Source organism: Haemaphysalis longicornis, unplaced genomic scaffold (genome assembly GCF_048455015.1).
Source record: "Haemaphysalis longicornis isolate Haplotype H1 unplaced genomic scaffold, Haemaphysalis longicornis Haplotype H1 scaffold_7, whole genome shotgun sequence".
NCBI classification, from domain to species: Eukaryota; Metazoa; Arthropoda; class Arachnida; order Ixodida; family Ixodidae; genus Haemaphysalis; species Haemaphysalis longicornis.
This window is the reverse complement of record NW_027526422.1, coordinates 183,383,723-183,400,184: the sequence shown is the minus strand read 5'-3', so window position 1 is coordinate 183,400,184 and position 16,462 is coordinate 183,383,723. Positions and strand designations below refer to the sequence as shown.

At 45.3% G+C, this 16,462-nt stretch overlaps 1 long non-coding RNA gene across 1 annotated transcript; it reads right to left on the bottom strand.

Annotated features, from left to right (window-relative positions):
- Positions 1–4,598: 4,598 nt before the first annotated feature.
- LOC144145620 (uncharacterized) lies at positions 4,599–11,080 on the bottom strand. Its single transcript, XR_013317537.1, has 3 exons — positions 10,886–11,080; positions 8,175–9,092; positions 4,599–4,954 (listed from the first exon to the last, which is right to left on the bottom strand). It is a non-coding gene; the product is annotated as an uncharacterized LOC144145620 (long non-coding RNA).
- Positions 11,081–16,462: the final 5,382 nt, after the last annotated feature.

Sequence of the window (16,462 nt, the reverse complement as noted above, 5' to 3'; positions counted from 1 at the left end):
CGGCGCGGAGCGGAGGGGATAGCGTGCGTAGCAACGGCGCCATGACGTAGTACGTCACGTGACGTCACGCGCTCTCGCCTCCTCTCCCCTTCCGCTCGCCGTGACGTCACGCGCTCTCGCCTCCTCTCCCCTTCGCTCGCCTGCTGTTTGCGCGCTCTCGCCTCCGTCTCCCCTTCGCTCGCCTGCCGTTTGCGCGTTCTCGCCTGCCTCTCCCACTTCGCTCGCCTGCCGTTGCGCGTTCTCGCCTCCTCTCCCCTTTCACTCGCCTGCCATTGCGGGCTCTCGCCTTCTCTCCCGCTTCGTTCGCCTGCCGTCGCGCTGCGCGAGGGTTTAAAGGAGCCATGAAGAGAAAACACAAGTTTGGTTCATTCAAAAGATTGTCTCGTTAGAATCATACTGACACCACTTTTAACGTAAACTTCGCTCAAATAAGCTACATAATTAGGAAAAACGGGAATGGTCATGCGACCCACCAGCTCATTTCCCGCAACAGAACCTATGTCGTCACATGAGCTAAGCTCTGCGATTGGTGGAGGCTGGCAGAAGCAGACGCAAATTAGGTAGAACTTACAAACTAGACGGACGAGCGATTTGCGATTAAATTTAGGGCACATGTTTTACAAAGCAATAAGAATGATGGGACAAACAGTGGAAGTTACGAAAGCACATGTAAACATAGAAGTACTGATGAGTTCTGCTGTTCGTACTGCGCACAGCATGCTTGTTTTAGCTGCACAGCACTACGGGGCTTGGGGTTGACTCAGACGACACTGGCCGATTGACGCAAGCAACGGTGTCTTACGTGACCCCATTTGTCGAGCGAGCACTGTTTCAGGGAACGAATATTTTCTCCCAGAACAAAAACAAGCCAGGTTTAAATGCGGGCAAAAACAAACCAAAGGCTTGCCACGGTATGGTGGCGCCATCTAGGTTACGGAACGTAAAGAAACGCGGGAACAAACCATCACCGCTGTACAGGGTGGAGACAACCTTTGAACGGTCCCGTGCCGCCGCAATTGGGCCAACGGGCTCAACGCGTTATTGTTTTCGTTTCCCACGAGACCTAGCAACGCGAAATAGACAATATAATTCAAACTTCTTCAGTAAACCGCGTTGCGGCAAAAATTTTAGCGCGGTTTTGACACAATGACTTGCTTCGGCGGCGAGCGAGCAACCGAAAATGGCGGCGCGAGCGTATACTTGTCTCTGCTCTGTACGGCGGATGCGTGAATGAAGGTATTCTAGGCTGCAGAGCGGTCGGTTTCAGTGATGTCACTTGGGACCACAAAAACGCACGATTGAGCGGGAAAATCAAAATTTTAACCTAAATTGTGTAATTTCTCAGTGAATAAAGCACCGTTTGTATCGGGACAAGCGCTGGGGGCACTATAAAACACGAAATCTTTCGAATAAAACCAACTTGCATTTTCTCTTCATGGCTCCTTTAAAGGCGAGGCTGTCGCGGCCCGAATGTGATCACGCGGGGGTGTTAATGTACCTAACGGGCAAATGCCACCAAATTTCAACAAACTCCCCCTCATAGCATCACCCGTGCATTCGCACTTCCTCATGCTCCCCTTCGGGGAAATGTGGGGGAATTTTTAGCCCAACACAGAGTGAAAATATTTGGTCATGGCCCAACGATTTTCTTTCATAACAGCCACAGGTCCCGTCCGCCATGAATTGTGGCTCTTGTGTTTAACATGTTACTTCTGTAATCACCCTTGGTAACGTGCTACGGCTACTATTGTTCTTACCTATATTATTGACTTACCATCCTTTGTGGCAATAAATAGGAGATTTTGCTTATGACTGTGAGATCTATGGTATCACTTGGTTTGCAAACTGTTCTTTCTAATATAATAAGGACATGCTCAATTTCGGCAGGTCTTTTAGACCAGTTACTCTAAGGCAAAGTTCAAGTCCTTGACTGAATGCGATTGTCAACACAGCGCGAAAAAGACCAGGGACGAACGAAGGCGACAAACAAGCGCTGACTTCCAAATAAAATTTAATGAAAAGAAACGCACACAAATATACATTCTATCACAAAGGAATGGCAGATACCAAGCTGAAACAAATGCAAAACCACGTGCCCAAAACAGATCAAGACCCGCTGACGCATGCATCGCTACATAATCATCTAAAGGAAAAGTTCACAATTGGTCGCCCAAGTAAGTGGTCTCATTTTTTGACAACAGAATGGACGGGGCACTTATGCACTGATCTCCTTCCCTTATCGGTTATCGGCGCCGCCAAAGCTGTCCAGGCTGTGTAAAATAAATAGGGCCATATCTACAATGGTTAGTAGTTGCCCCGTAAATCACCGCAAATGTTTTGTTGGTTGTGTGGAAGGGGTTATCTACAAGATACCCCTTTTATGCAGGAAGAATTACGTAGTACAGATGCACCGCTGTCTGAATGACAGGTTGCGGGAGCATGATTATAATGTTAGGCTCGGTTTGGAGGGGAATCTTAGCCGGCATTGTCGTTCGTGTGAAAAGAAATTTTGTACGCCACTGCTTGATGAGTGTCTTGTTACCCGTCATGGTCATGCACTTACTCGAGAGATTATTGAGGCAGCGGTATAATAAGTAAAAAAGATAAGTGCATAAGTGCCCCGTCCATTCTGTTGTCAAGGAATGAGACCACTTACTTGGGCAAGCAATTGGGAACTTTTCCTTTAGAGTATTATGTAGCGATGTATGCGTCAGCGGTTCTTGATCTGTTTTGCGCACGTGGTTTTGTTTCAGCTTGGTATCTGCCATTCCTTTGTGATAGAATATATATTTATGTGCGCGTTTCTTTTCATTAAATTTTAGTTGGAAGTCAGCGCTTGTTTGTCGTCTTCGTTCGTCCCTGGTCTTTTTATCGCTGTGTTGACAATGACTTACCAAATAGCCGGAACCCTTACGCTTTTAAATGCGATTCCGCGATCCCTATCTTCTAGGTACATTGTAATCCTACCATTGGCTTTTTCTATACCGTGGTGGCCCAGTGGCTAAGGCGTGGTGCTGCTGAGCACGAGGACGCGGGTTCGATTCCCGGCCACAGCGGCCGCTTTTCTGATAGAGGCTAAAAGTAAAAACGCCCGAGTGGACGAGATTTCGGCGCATGTTAAATATCCTCAGGTGGTAAAAATTAATCGGAAGCCCTCCACTATGACACGCCTCATTCCTACAATCAATCAATCACCTTTTCTATATCTATAAATGTTTTGGAATTCAATTTCAACCTAACTAGTGAAGGCATTACCCCAGGACATTCATCCTGTCGTCTGCTAGCCCTTCTACCAGTTTTCCCAGGCAGGTTCTTTCGCGCATGCACCACATCCACTACACTAACGTGTCCGCAACTAGAATGTGCAACAGTTATTGAGGATCTTGATTAAAAATACATCACAAGTGATCTGGCATTCCTCCTAACCAGTGAAGCTCCTAATATTTTTGGACGATACTTACCACTCTAGCGCCACAGCAATAAAACGCCGCGTCGAAGTACGTAATATTCCCGAAGCTTCATGAAGTCTGGTCACCTCACAAAAATTGAAGCAACTTACCGCCATTTTTATGCCAAACCATCCCTACAAGGTTAAACGCACAAGTTCTGCCTCAATTTATTTTGCCAAGTCATTCAATAAATGCACCATAATCCAGCTTTGTAATGGGCCATCACATATCTCGTCACTAACTGGCAGCGTAAATTTCAGAAAATATTTGAAGCTATCGACACGATCAAGTAGGTTGCTGTCTCTCTGTTTTTTTGCCTTCAAACCAGCAGTGAAAATTTGTGCCTTGATGTACGCCTTAAATGAAGTTGTTCGTTTCGTGTAGTATTTTTTTCTTTTACAGGTTTCGCACTGCGCTCTTGTTAGTATTTCAACCATTCGTCTACATTTTTACTACATTTTATCTGCTAGTGCCAAGCTACTACGAACATTTTGCAATAATAATATTTGCAAGTTAAGGTTGTGTACTGATTTTCACTTTTTATTTCAAGCGTGGTCTTGTGTTTTTTTAATAAGCGAAAACCCCAATTTTGCGCCTTGAATATGTAACCGCCACACACTAAGAAAAAAAGGAGTTCCTGTGACCCTCTTTGGGAGGTATTTACTTGCCACAGATTTGACTCTTCATCGACCCTCTTTCGCAGAGTCACGCTACTCTTATTGAAAGGGGGTCACACGGACCCCGTCACAGTAGTCACAGTAGAATATGGGTGACTACCTCCTTAGAGTCAGCACTGACTGCCACGACCCTATCTAAAGAAAAAAGAGAGTCACGGGACTCCTGCCAGATGATCATCGCGACCCTGTAACAAGAGTTGTGAGGACGCCCCTTTTTAAAGAGTCCCGTGATGCTTATGGCGAAAGAGTCGTGGAAGTGTATGGGTGACCTTCCCAGAGATGGTCAGTAATACTGCTGGTGGAATCATTGCAGTATACGTGCAAGTGCAGTTTTAGCCCACATGCATGCAGCTTCATGAGCAGTTTCATACAAGTATAGCGAAGCAAACCAAAAGTATTTAAAAATTATTTTATTAAAGACGAAAGTGATACCCATTTGAATGAAAAGCCAGCTTAAGGTATCACAGCTGTTTTAAATTGCAAAATAACCAGCAAATAGCCTAAAAATAGATACACTAAGCATGTTTTACTGCTTGCTGTGGCTTGTCACAACACAGGTTTGCTAGACTAACAGGCATGATATTAAATCACAAAACAAGTTTTGTGTTAACCAGCTTTGCATACCTGCTGGTGCAAGGTTAAACTGGTGTGAAAATAAATTGCAATAATTTTAAAGGCTTCTTTCCTTGTTGCTGTTTTTCTAAGGCAGACTTCTTACACAAGAAGTCCATGAAGTCCATGAAGTCAATCCAGAAATCTTCACAGGCCGTGCACAAGCGTTGCAAGGTGTCCTCGGGTCCTGGCGTCTCAACCAGGGCTTGTCTCGGACTTGCCAGAAATATCAATGAAAAGAAATTGAACGATAAGACAAAATTAAAATGAAATTGTAGCCAGCACAGTAAAATCATCAACAACAGGCTAACTGCCCAGTGCCTGACAAAAAAGAGGGCGAGGAACACACCTCTTGCCATTACATTTCATTGCTTCGCCATTCGGCTTTTGTTGTGAAATGTTTTGTATGAGGGAACATATGTATAATGTATGAAGTTACATATGGACACCCCAGAAATACAAAGGCTTCAAAAATTATTGCATCCATAAAGAGGATCTGAAAGCTTCAGGGAGGGAGACTAAGAATTTATGAGTGCAAAAGGCTGCTACTCCCCCCTTTTGATGGTATGGAAATATCTATGTAAAGCTTAAAGGCAGCACGAGTAACAAAGCAGTAAATGAACTGAGAGACCTGCTGCACAAAGGGCATGCTCCACACTGCAAAACACTGGAGGGGTACAAAGTTTAACTCAAACTGTTCAGTAAAAAGCATGAGGCAAGTTGGTACATAGTTCTTAAAAAGTCGAGTCCATAGCACATGACAAAGAAGGTGATACTGCAACTAAGTTTATTGAGTGCATCGTCTAAAATAACACCCTTTAACAGTGGGCCGCACAATGGTAACAAAGGGATCATAGCGAAGTTTCTAAATATTCAAGCTCATTGCAATACAGGTTCACTGTACTCCTTTTTTTACGTAATAAACATCTAAAAGCTCCCAAATCAGTGCTTTAGCTTCTTTGCAGAAGTCAAACTTGGCCCAAGAAAGGCTTGTACTTGCACGATTCGCAATGAGTGGGTACATGCAAAAAGCCAAGGGACAAATTGGATACATCAACTTTCCAGATGGGAACGACACATTGCCCATTTTCTGGGCAAAAACCGCTGGGTGTGCTGCTTGTTGCGCTTTTCTTTTGCTTTTAGGCTTGACAGCAATTTGCTTTAACCTTCTATCTACGCTTCACTGATTAACTTTGACGCTTTTTTTTAATTATTCAATACGCTGACTATATTTTCTACTCTGCATGCAATGTCTGCACCCCGTTTAGTTCTTTTCTTCAACAGTTTTTAGCTTAAGTGAAAGCATGAAGCACTAAATAATGCTTATAGTTGTAGTTATCGAGATCACACTTATTACTGATGGAAAAGAAACCTAAGTTGTCAGTACAAAGGGTACCACTGCCTTGTTACGTGCCTCGGTTTGTAGACGTGCACAATGTGGTTGTAGAAATATTTTAAATAAAGAGCGAAACTATGTAGAATGACAAAAATTTTAGAACACTCCGCCTGAATTGTCCTTTGATGTGGGACCATGACTGAAGCCGTGTAAGAATTTTTGGTGTTGTATTAGCGAAATAAAAAGGCAAGAAAAGGCGCGTTTCAGAATTTTTTTACAAAGGCACCACAAAAATTTGGGCCGCAATATTCCCACCATGCAATGATATGGTCCTTCTGTGTCTACTAAAAAAATTTAGGTTGAATAAAGAGCGTAGTTTTTAAGCAAAGCGTTTATAAAGATGCAACAAATTGCGTTTTTGCAAAATTGAGACCTAAAAAAGCACCAAGGCTCTCGAAGTGAGATTACTTGAGATGGCTCATTTACGCATCGGCACTTGAGCTTTTAATTTAGAGAATTTCTTTCATGTAAATTCTGTTGTCTCCAGAGATCTTTTGAAGATCGTATTCAAACCCGAAAGGATCTGTATTTCTGGGTTCCAAACTCAAAACTAGAAGAAACAATGGCACAACATGGTTCACAATTCGTAATGGCAATACCAGCCAAAGGAGCGCAACAATTACATCACTTCGGAGAAGCTACACTTACACAACACTTTGTGTTACCATTGCGTCCTACTCAAGTTCCTCACAAATTCAGTTTAAAAAAAAGAACTACGCAGCTTTCTTTGATGCTGACTATTCAACTGGTAAACACTTTACGGCTGTCGGTAAAAAAACGAAAGGCCAAATAAACAAGTGGCAAGAAATTTTATGTTTGCAGTGAGAGTTATTGTGCGGTGAATTTCTCTGGGCCAGGTAAAGTGCAGTGCGCAGGGGAAAACTGACTGTGATGCTCCTCTCCGCATCATACAGAGGCAGGTTATGCTCGCTGATAAGTACAAAACACTCGCTCTGTTTCTGTGAGTGTGCGAAAACTCAAATATAACAAGTGGTGGACTAGTGTTTGCCGTTTACAGTGTGTTTTTTGTAATGTCAAGCGACACAAATCATCTTCAATTACCAGAGAGCCCGGTGTGCACATGCCTCCCACAAAAAACTCCGAAGGCACGGGCGCGTTCCGCGCTGGGGACACAGTCCCTTGAGGACACAAGTGTGGCTCATTGTGAACCTCCAATTTTTTTTTCTCGCCCCAAGCAAAATTTACTTGAAAGAAATTTTCTGAATTAGAAGCTAAAGGGCTAATGCATATAATGAGCCATCTCATGTAATTTCACCTCGAGGACCTTGGTGCTTTTCTTCGGCCTTAAGTTTGGCAAAAAAACATTTTTTTGCATTTTTGTAAGCGCTCTACCTGAAAAATACGCCCTTTATTTCACTTCAATTATTTTATTAGACACTCAAGACCATATCAACGCATGATGGGAATATTCTGACTCAAGCTTTATGGTGCCTTTGCGAAAAAGTCCTGAAAAAGTGCCATTTCTTGCGTTATTACTTCGCTCATACAACGCCAAAATTTCTTACACGGCTTCAGTCATGGTCCCAGGTAAAAAAAAAATGCAAGCAGAATGTTCTAAAATATTTGTCATTCTACATAGTTTCACCCTTTATTTAAAATTTATTATCTGCAACCACATTTCAAGGAGCTTTAGACGACGTAAATTTTTTTTTCAACGAAAATACTCCGTGCAGACGACCTACACCTAATCGGCAAGTAGCAAAAATTTTCTCAACAAAATTGGCGGTGGCCAATTTTTGGGCCAGAACGTTTCGCGTGGAATGACCCATTAGTATTATGAAGCTTTGGTTTTTTTATGTGAAGCTCTCTCTGGGAATAAAAAAGATGTGACACCAAGGTTCAATTTTTAACAATTTTCACAGCATTTTAACATCCAAGGATGCCGTTGTGCAATAACAGCATCCAACCGTTACTTGGAATTAATTTGAAATCAACAATATTTATGCGATCTCTAGGAGAGCAAATGGTGGTTATGAGCTGAACTGAAAGAACTGAGATAAAGACAAGTGTAATACAAACCTCCAAAAAGGCAGAGTACCCCGTGAGCATGGACATCCACAGGACTTGAGGATTAAGAGCAGCCATACCTGATAGAGCCAAAGGTGAAGGCAAAACGTAAGGGCAGGAGCAGTTGAAACAAATGATAATTTTACACAGACGTCAACCGCAGAAGCAATTCTAAGTCTCAAGGGCCAGTCCAAAGCAGGCACAAGCAAATTTTATATCCCCTGAAACCTACTACAAACCCGCATAACCGCACACAGCCATGTCGATGAAAATCTGCAGCACTGCAAGATTTTACCTGCGGTCATGACATGTTTCAAATGCTGGGTCTTTCCATGCCAAACAGCCAAGTGTATGGTGCTTGACACTCTAACCTTTCGGGAAAAATTAATTGTTGAAGCGAAGATTTTCTTGGCCTTGCAGCAGTGTGACACGTTCACATGGAACTCGGGAGAAAGGGAACAAAATGCAAAATGAGTTACAATGGCGAACGGTGAAAGGGAAACTTAGCACCACACAAGGACACAAGGGTCAACGTGCAGCCCCCGAAATCCAGTTCAAGCAAAGAGAAAAACGGAAATGCTCTCACCAACACGAGAAGCACCATTCAGCGATGTGTGCCGCGGGTTATCGTTGGTCCAGGTTGCAGCAGAGCATTGGCCCCCGAATGCATGTACTGCTCGGACAAAGCAGCACAGGCAGCACCACGCCCTGCGTGGCAGGTGTGGTGACCCATCCTGGGCCGTGGCCACCAACTGCGGCCAGGTGTAGAACCGAGCCCGGTTGTCTGCAAGCCAACTCGCTAGTCTGTAACCTCTGGTACACAGAATCCGCAGGCCCATCTCCAGTCCTGGTTAGCTCACCAGCTTCAGAGTCCTCTGGTTCCGCGATCGGCCTCCACCCGAACCTTGTTCCTTGCTTGAGCGCCTCCTCCTTAATTAATGTAGAGAAGCTGATGTGTTTATGGCTCTGTAATACAGTACATACGAAATATAACGAGAGGGAAGATGAAGACTTGGTTGCTGACTAGTTGATTTATGGCGCACAAAGACTGCGCAAAAGATGAGGGTGACAGGAAGAGCGCTGTCATGTCACCATAGTCTTCATCCTCATCTTTCGTAGAGTCCTATTACTTCGTGTGAAGATGAAGAATGTCCGCTTGTGCAACACAGGTCTGCACGCTGGAGTAATGCCCAAGTGATAACATGTCTGGCAGACAATAATGATGCAAACAGGCGACTCACTAAATACAGAAAGTACACTCTGAGTGTGTGATCAGGACATGTAATATTTTGCACAGCTTTATGTCGGGCTAGTTGGTGTAAGCTTTTGAAGGTAAGTTGCTCTTGTTACGATCACAGAGACGGGCACAAGAAAAACGTACGCTTTCACGAGAAGATGGCGCCGTCTACTCGTGAAATTGTACGTAGTTTTCTTGTGTCCGTCTATGTGATCATAAAAAGCACACCCTACCTGCAAAAGAATATCTAGCATGCTCCAGGCTTCTTTTGATGCCTATATTAAAGAATTCATTTTGCATTGGGGCCTATTTACCTGCAAATATCGCGCGAACGTGACAATACAAGCCAATATGCCATTGATAATGGCTTTTCCACATAAAAAGGACACTAAACGATCCCAACAAGTTTGCGGGCAGACCAGAGTGTTAAAAATGACGCTGCACCAAAGGGTTCAAAACGATTTACACCCCCCCTGTACTGTTTTTTTAATTCGGTTTGTTATTTCACGAAACTTCAAAGAAGAAAACTACAGAATGAAAAAAGGGAACACTTGACACACTTTTGAATAGCCTGCCATTGCAAACTAGCGCCGGGTATTACAGAATTGTACCGCTCCGCCCAACAGTCAAATGGTTTTCTGCGACCGACGTGTAAAAAGCAGCCGTTAGACAGCGAACACAACAGTAGCGCTAGAGACAAGCTTGACGTGGGCTAATGGACGAGGGTAAAAGGAGGGCGTGCTGAAGAATACGGACGGCATGAACAAGTTAGAACAGGCGCCTCGTAGGCGCTGTAAAATCCTCCTCCTCCCCACACACACACCTCGAGACTGTTAATTCCCTGCGAGCCCACATGTGCGCCTCTCACCTCCAATTTCCACGTGTATGAATTCTGTGCCCCTGTGAACTCCACGTGAACTCAAAGACGGGTTCGTCAGCTCGTGAAGCTTGGCAACGTCAGGCGTTGTGGAACTGCCGTACTCGCTCGCTGGCGCGCGGCCCGAACTCTCTCTTCGCATCGTGCATTTGCATACTATTTTCTCCCCCTTGCACATTGCAAATTCTCATCTGTTTAACTACATTTCCTGCGTCCTCACCTCTTGCCAACTTTTTTTTCCCGACAACGCCGCCAGCACACGGTCAACGCGTACGCTGTAGGGGCGCGTTGGCGAGCGAGTACGGCCACAGAACAGGGAGTACGGCAGTTTCACGACGCATATCGCGGCCCGCAGACCGCGAGCAGCCGCGAGGAAGGACGGTCGCGGCGGCGGCAGCTGGTCTCGCGAGCGCGATAGCTTCGAAGCGCACTGCACAGAATTAACAGTCACAAATAGGGAGGAGGGGGCGAAGGAGAGATTCCAGAATGCTTACGAGGCGCCAGGCAGCAAGCAAACAAGCACAGCATATGCAACTTTTTCGGCATGTGTCCGGAAAAGTAACCGAGACAACTATTTCACTTGGTATTATTAGCAGGGACAGTACTCACGTGAAAAAACACGATGACACAGCCTTTGTTCCGGCTTCGCATTCAACCGTAGCACGCCGGCGACTTGCCGAGCTGAAGAACTCTAGTAGACGATTTCAGGCGGTGCGCAATGAATTCCGCACAGCAAATTTCATACCGGTGTCACGCCGTTTCCATCCCGCAGCGGTTTTGATACGCGAATTCGACAAAAATGTGTCAACTCGCTCCGCTGCCTTCGCGCCACTCACTGGCTTACTCCTTTTGGCTCGCAGTGGATTCGCGTTGTCTAAAATATTTGCATTTGTATTCTTGTTATTGAGTTTTAAAGCAAACGCTAGACAAAAAAAAAATGTAGTTCTGGCAGAAACTTTTTATATATGTACGTTTTACGTAATGTACACAAGTTTTTATAAAACGAACGCCAATCAGTCACGTGACTACTTGGCGGCTTTTTTAAACGCACTAAAAGAGGCGACGCTCGCGCTCAGGTTCAAATATATAATAATTGTGGGCAACATGCATTATTCATTTAAATAAAAAGATTGTCGCAATATGAGGTACTTTTTATTGAATAAAAGCAAATACACGTAAGGATTTGAATGACTAACACTTGAATTCTGCTTTTTGGTCGGTCAGCTTGGTGTAAGTTTACGCGACATCTGAACACAGAGCTCTGTACACACGCAAGTGCGATGCCTTACCTCGATATGTACTTAATGTACAAAATTACTAGTGGCACATGAAGCATTGAACATACTGCTTAATTCGTAATACGCAAATGAGAATAACATCTGCAGTAAAGTAGGCTTTGTTGCACGACAATGAAGCTTTGCAAGAAAGCAGACACGCTACATCGTGCATAAAGAGGCTGAATTGTAGAGCGGCAGAATTGTGGCGCAAAAGATAGTTACGAATACGCCACGCGTCCTGATATTCTCCCGCCTATTTTGTAGGGTTCCTGAGAAGGCCATTTAGTTGCGTGGCGATATATATTACGAAGCATAGTTTTATTCGTGTTCTTATTCGCAGAGCGTTATTCGGTGCACAGTTAGCAATGTTTTTAACGTAAAAAATAGCCAACCCATTTAAATCATATCCAGAAGCAATGTCAATCATACTTTCTGCTTATTTCATCAACATTGAACAGCATTGCAGTATAGACTTTAATTCGTATATATTAAGTATATTGTGTTACATGTGGTTTCTATGCAATGTTAAAATATTTGCTAGACTTTGCGCATTTTAGCATTTTCATTCGCCCATAGTTACCGACAATTGTAAGAACAAAATAATTTGGCTACCACAGGTATGGTATGTATTGCAGATGATTGCTTTCTGATAACATATTCAAAAAATTTGTTAAAGTGAAGCTCGCTATGCCCACTCATGGCGCTTTTACGCCTGAACGCACTGCAGGAAAGCCAGCTTTATCAAATGGAAGGGCTTATGGTGGTGATGATGATGATACACTCAGCGCAGGAAAGACAACTTTAAACAATGGGTGGTCAAATTGTCGTGTAGTTGATAAAACGCGAAGTAGGAAAGCCAACTTTACAAATTTGGAGGGCACATATTGAAAAAGAATAATAAGAAGACGAATAGGAGCAGGATAAAAAAGGCGAAGCTTTCTCCGATACAAATGAAAAGTCCACACTCCTATCCACCAAAGTCCAAATCAACGACAACACTGAGCTAACCGAAGCAGCATATTCGATGACCCAATTACACACTAAAAATCATAAACACCACATTAGCTTAGCTCAGCACTTTGCATTGTGGACTTTGCGTTTGTATCGTAGAAAGCTTGGCGTTTCAACCTTGTGTTTTCCATAAACAGCGTTAGATTTTTTATGCTTTGCAGTCCTACAAAATCAAATTTTGTACCGTTTGCGCAGAAGCGGACAAAGTCACGGGACACACACCTGTGTGCCCTTACGTTTCATGTTTTTGTATCTGCGCCACAAAATCTTGCAATACGGTAGCAACAAACCTAAGTACCACTGTGGAAATTCAATCAGTCAATAAATATATGCTAAAAATGCTGTTGACCCGTGACTCCCATTGCAAAGTGCAAGAGTCCCGTGACCCCTCCCTGTTTTAAAGAGTCGTGGAGCGTAAAAGACAGTCTTAGTAGAGTCTAAGGGAGTCATTGCAGCCACGACTCCCTTTGGACCCCCTTTTTTGAGAGTGCAACGTGAGACGCTGTCACGAGCAAATTCGGGATATTCTGTCTACATACTGCCATCAGGCTCATAGTTGGACAATGCCTCGCCACGCCATGACCGAAGATACATGACGACGATAAAGAAATGGCAAGAGCAACATTTGTTCCTTTCGGTACTTGAAGAAAATTGGTGTAGAACCGGCGGCTGTCCTTTCTCCGGTTCTTTTTAGGGTCTTGTTAAGCGCGGTCACTATGGTATTCGGTATGAATACTCACGTCTATATGGAAGATATGGCGCATTTCGCGTCATCTTGTGAGCTACACAATCTTTATTTATTAATGCCGTCATGTTTGAACACTTTAAACGCATGGTTAGACAGTATCTGCCTCCCAATTAACGCCAGAAAATGCTCTGTTCTTGTTTTTATGAGCACTACTTTCTTTTTTATCACGCTCTGTTACCGCCAACACATCATTCTTAAGGTTGGTTCTTAAAAATATCTTCAGGTAGTCCACACCTGCCTACGTGATTGGAATCCGCATATAGCGCGTATCGCTAGTAAAGGCGCCCGTGCTGGTGGCATTTTGAGGCGTCTTAGCCATGAAAAGAGGGGAATACGCCGTGAGCCTCTTCTAATAATATACCGAATATACGTGCAGCCTATTTTGGAGTTCCAGCGTTTGCTAATCAGGGTCTTCGACATATAAGCTCCGCCACATGGCTCTTCTGGAACATCAAGCTTTCCGGAGCATTTTAGGGTTACTTAAAGATACAGCTAAAGCGCTACTCCATCCGGAAGCCCGCGTTCCTCCTATGTTAAATAGATTTTGAATACTCACCATAAAAAAAATTCCCCCGCATTTCCCCGAAGGGGAGTATGAGGAAGTGCGAAGCACGGGGTGATGCTATGAGGGGGAGTTTGTTGAAGTTTGGTGGCATTTTGCACGCCGCAGCTCGCTTCGCCCGCTTGTGTTCGACATCGCGAGCCTTCATTTCGTAATCGGCAGCCATCGAGACTGCAGAACTAGACGACCGCTCTCGACGAAGACGCGCGCGCGACTAACTGCAGAGCCGAGCCGAGCGAGGAGACTGTAGCGAGAGAGCACGCGCGCGCCGACCCACGGAGGTCTGGCCGTTTATTGCTGCATATATACACCATTTTCCATAAGCAGCCGGGAAAGGAGGAAAATACTCTTAAACCAGTTCTCTCGGCGGCCGACCAGTGTTGCCTGTGCGCGCTGGGCTGCTAACATCGCTCGGCGCGGTATGCTCCGCTGCGTATACAGGGGGTATTTGGCACCGCGTGCTTAGTTTTTGCAGAACTTTCAACTGTTTTAGCCAATGCTGCGATGCCGTTCAAGGCGCAAACGTCACTTGGTCAGCACTGCGTGGTGGTGGGTTATTGAACAACCACAGAAAGTGAGAAACAGTCGCTGACAGCACGCATGTGCACGACACTGCCTGGAGAAAATGCAGTGCGGTTGCGGCGTGTTTTTGCTGCATCGCTTCCCAACACACACCGAGTTGAGATATTGGTGGATGCCGCTGATAAATCGCAACGACTTTGTACCAACGACCAACTCCAGGGTTTGTTGGGTGCACTTGGACATCAAGCAGACGGAGCTAAATCCATTTATCACACGCAAAGCTGCGACAGGAAACGGAACCCCCTGAAATGTTAGAAGCAACTTTATCCTTTACCATACAGCATTGATTGATTGGTTGATTGATTAATTGATTCATTATGGTGTTTAACGCCCCGACGCTTCATGGGTGATGAGGCGCGCCGTAGTGGAGGGCTCCGGGTTAATTTTGACCACCTGGGGATCTTTCACGAGCGCTGATACAATACAACATTACAATAACTTCTGGTTCCTTGTGGTTAATTTAAAATACCATATATTGTTTGGTCATTACAGCCGATTGGCATTAAACAATACCCTTTTCATATAATCTAACCTTTAAAATCACGGCGTTTTGTTTACTTTTTTTCAGGGCAAAGCATTACATGTGCACTGCCAAACGAGATAACTTTCTCCATCGCACACTGCTGGTCGATAGCAGGATAAGCAGGCAGCCCAATGTGGAAACGAAGCTCGAGATACGCGTGAACGCTGCATTTGGAAAATAGCTCAACCTGTTTACAACGCGGTCAAAGGAAAAGCTTCTAATCCCTTTGCGTTGTCACGGAGCTAATTAAAATTACAAAACAGTAACTGCAGGTCGCGTAAAGCATTTGTGGTGCAAGCAGCGGTTTCACAAAGGTGGGCTCCGTTGCGACAGGCCACATGCGCTGCGCAGAGTTAGGTCAATCATAATCACGATCATAATCAACCAGAATTAACTCGCCCGAACGTCGACCCTTCTGCTCAACCTTCGAAGAATAGTAATTTGACTGGTTGTGCGGTCGGTTATTTTTCCGCCCAGGTAATTTCGTTTCGTCAGTAACCGTCATAAGTCTAGTTAAGAAAGATTATAGTATTACATTGCAATGTCAACAGCGTAGCAATCGCCTCGTCGAAAGTCCATCGCGAGCACGGATCACCGTGGCCCACATATGCTGTGCGCGCTTCGCATTCGACGTCCGCGCTTCCGTAAACATGACTAATCGGTGAACATAACGAGCACGGTGGCATTGAAAACACGTATTTACTCCCCGATATCGATTTCTATGTCAATCGGTGCCATACCGGTACGTTTGCATCGCGGAACTGCGGAGCACCACCGGCACCACCACCACACTGCTACTGCTGCTCGCAACCGCCGGGATCGGCCTTTTACGCTCTGGCAGCAAATTAGGACCTAAAATCCGTCCGCAGATGATGAAAACAAAGCAGAACACACGCACATACAAACACTGCAACCGCTAACTTAACGCCGAACCACTACGGTTCACTTGGTAATGCACGGGTACCGAGCAGACGCAAGGAAAGAACGGAGCACTTAACAGCCCAGCGCGGAAGTTTCGGCGGTCGCTTCATAGACGGCGCTAGCGTCCGGTCAGAAAAAGCAAATCGCGGCGCCCACCTCTAGCAAGGAAAATGGTGTATAGGGGAGTGTGCCGCGCCGAGCCAGGTGGCTGAGAGAGAGGAGGCGCGGGCGAGCGCGACGAGCGAAGGGGAGAGGGCAGCGAACGCGCGCAACGGCGCAGCGGCAGCCGAGCGAGGGGAGAGGAGGCGCGAGCGCGTGACGTCACGGCGCGCGGAAGGGGAGGGAGGCGCGAGCGCGTGACGTCACGGCGAGAGCGCGCGCCATCACATGGTTTAGTGACGTCACTGCGCCGTTGCTATGGACGCCTTCCCTCCGCTACCGCGCCGTTGCTAAGGAGAGGAGGGCGCGATAACACCTGCGGGCGACGGACGGCGGTGGAAGGAGTAGGTCCGACTAAGAAGTGCTTCGCACTTAAAACGTTTCTGAGAGCTTATGGCACAAG